Here is a 2,862-nt window from a genome sequence, read left to right on the forward strand (position 1 = left end):
ACTTAGTTGTAGTTGTAGTTGTAGTTGTAATTATGTAGTTAAAATTTAGTTGAAGCTTGTAAATGTTTTAATGTTTTTCTCCAAGCTAAAGTAATAATTTGCTTAATAGTAGTCAGTTGTTGTTGTGAATTTGAGTAGAAGAAGTCTTGAGTTTCCCACTTTCTTAGTGTTTTTGTAATATTTGCGATATAAATAGCTTCAAAGTAAATGGTTAAGCGGCCGTTCGGGCCAATTTTAAAATTTAGTATTTTTTTTTTTAAATGCCTCCTCGTAGTCAGATAGGTAGTTGGCAAAAAGTGGCGCTAAAGTTTAGTTGTTTTTTGTGTTGCTGTTGTTTTTGGTCCTTCACTCTCGAGTGGCGGCGCGTTAACTTCTTTTGTTTGCTTAGAGATTTTGCTGCTTTAAGGCGCAGAAAATTGGGCGTTTTTGTTGCTCTTGTTGCTGTAGTTGTGCAGTTTGGTTTCAATTTCGAATTTTAGCACCAAATATTTGAATAAATGTCCAATTCGCTTGCACTTTAAAACACTTTTAAGAATACTTAAGTAGTAGGTAAGTAGGTAGTAATTTTTAATGAAATTCACCATTCAAAATTCAATAAATCACTTGCATGAAATTTTCTTGCCAACTGTCATTTGTCTCGGCGAACATTTTTGCAATTTAACTTTTTCTAATTCAGAAAAACAAAATTAAGTTTGAAAACTTCTCTAAAAGTCCCCTTGCACTAACTTGCGCTTTTGGCAGTTGTTGGCACTATTTTGCTGCTGCTTTTGCTAGCTCAGCTCTCAATGCCGATATTACTACTGCCACTTCTCGTGTTGTTGTTGTTGTTGTCATTGTCATTCACCAAATTATTTATTGCGCTAATACGTAGATTGATCGTGACGCGTTTTGAAGCGATTTGCATGTAACTTTTCAGCTGGCTGGCGCTTGACTTTAGCTGCTGCACGCAGGCGGCACGCACTGTCGCCGTTGTTTGCGGCATAATGCTACGCGCTATACCGTCGCCTGCTGCATTTCTAGTATTGGATGACGATTTACAAAAACCATTTGGTAGGCATTTATTGTTGTTTTGTTACGCGCAACCGTTGACCGCTGACTGAGCGAACGCTGGAGCGAGCGTAGGAGCGACCAACACCGTCAACTTGTGAATGACAAATAACAGCACAGGCAGCAGAGTGTTGATGCTGTGGCATGCTACAGCTGCCGCATTGCCAACGTCGCAGCAGCTGAAAAAAAAAGCAGAGTTGTTGGTGTTGTTTGTTGTTGCTGCAGTTGCTGTTGCAGACGGGCTGGCGTTTGGTTGCCGAAGGTTTGACAGCGCCACCAATATGCAACAGCAGCAGCAACTGGCAATAACAATGACAACAGCAGCAACAACACAGCTGCACGATTAGAACACTGTTGTTGCCACTCCAACAACAACAATAGCAGTAGCTTCGGTATGAAAAGCAGCAGCAAAAAAAAACGCGTGGTCGCGTCAATCCGTCGCTGATCCTGCAATTTGCAACCAACCAATTGACGGCTTCAAAGCGCTGGCTTCTAAAATCCGCATTTATTGTTTTTTTTGGTTTTCTCTGGCTCAAATTACCGTTGGTATAATTGTTTGATTCCTCGAGTTTTAATAAGCAACACTTTGGGGACTTTTGTCTTTTTTTTTTTTTTGCTTCGCGAAAATAACGAATTTACAAATAAATATGTAACTCTAAACACGATCGATTGTTAATTTTACAAGAATTTGTGGCGCGTTGGCCGCCAATGATTGTGACGTATGAATAGTTTTATTGTTGTGACTCCGGCGCAAATACGACACAACGCTCTAAAGAAACTCTTACGAAATAAGACGCGTACGGTTCTGACGTTGAACCGATACTGGCGCTACCAGCCAGGCGATGTATCTCAGCGGTGCGATACTGCGCTGCGCTGCGCTGCACTGCGCTCCCCGTGCGGCCGCTAGCAGCCTTTCTAAATAGAATGCGCCCCACGCATACACGCGCGCAAACAAACAGCCTACACGGCCGAGCGCGCTGCTCTCCCTCTGTGATACAGGCTGCCTAGCGCGCGCCTGTGTGTGAATGTGTGTGCGAGTTGAAAACACTCACACCAATTCCTCATTCACCCGCGCATGTTCGTACATGCATACAAACATAGCATCACACAAGAAAAACGGAAACACGCACACACTACAAAGGAAACGCTCTCGCACACATACTTGGACGACGCGCCGAAGCGCCTACGTGAGCGCTCTGTCGTGTTCTCTTCATTTATGCTTGCATGTGTGCGCTGCGCTCTCTCTGCTCGACACACCAGCTGCGCTAGTATTTGTGTTAAGCCGCACACAGATACTCGAAACACGCGGATAATAGAGTTGTTGTTGTTGGCTGCCTTGCATTGCCTTCCATGCTATTGCTGCCGGTTGGCCATGTGCAGCTTGTTGTTTTTGCTGTTGGCGCTGATGTTGCATGCAAAAACACGTGCAAAACGGCCAACTGCAACGGATTTGTCACTCTGCGGCAGAGTTGCGGCTGCCTCCTACTCGGCGCATTGTTGCTGTCGTTGTCGTTGTGTTCACATCGCAGTCGGTCGCCGCTGTCCACTCGCATATGCATTTATTTGTTGTTATTCCCACTCCGTTTCTCGTAAGTGATTGCTTTTATTTTGATTTCTGCGATTATTTTTCCTTTTTTCTTTCATTTCTGGTGTTGTTGTGCTGGTTATTTGTGTTGTTGCTGTTGCTGCTGCATTCAACACTGCAAGCTGTTGGCTCAAGTTGTTGTTGGCGGATTTGCTTTGTGGCGATTGTTGGCGTCGCTGTGTTTGTTGTTGTTGCTGCAACTGCGTGGGCCTCTTCTAATTGCAAAAGAT

At 43.9% G+C, this 2,862-nt stretch overlaps 1 long non-coding RNA gene across 1 annotated transcript; it reads right to left on the reverse strand.

Annotated features, from left to right (window-relative positions):
* Nucleotides 1–561: 561 nt before the first annotated feature.
* LOC118754307 lies at nucleotides 562–1,886 on the reverse strand. Its single transcript, XR_004994875.1, has 2 exons — nucleotides 1,513–1,886; nucleotides 562–667 (listed from the first exon to the last, which is right to left on the reverse strand). It is a non-coding gene; the product is annotated as an uncharacterized LOC118754307 (long non-coding RNA).
* Between the last annotated feature and the right edge of the window lie 976 nt (nucleotides 1,887–2,862).

This window comes from Rhagoletis pomonella, unplaced genomic scaffold (genome assembly GCF_013731165.1).
Source record: "Rhagoletis pomonella isolate Grant_MI unplaced genomic scaffold, Rhpom_1.0 Rhpom_scaffold_03678, whole genome shotgun sequence".
NCBI lineage: Eukaryota > Metazoa > Arthropoda > Insecta > Diptera > Tephritidae > Rhagoletis > Rhagoletis pomonella.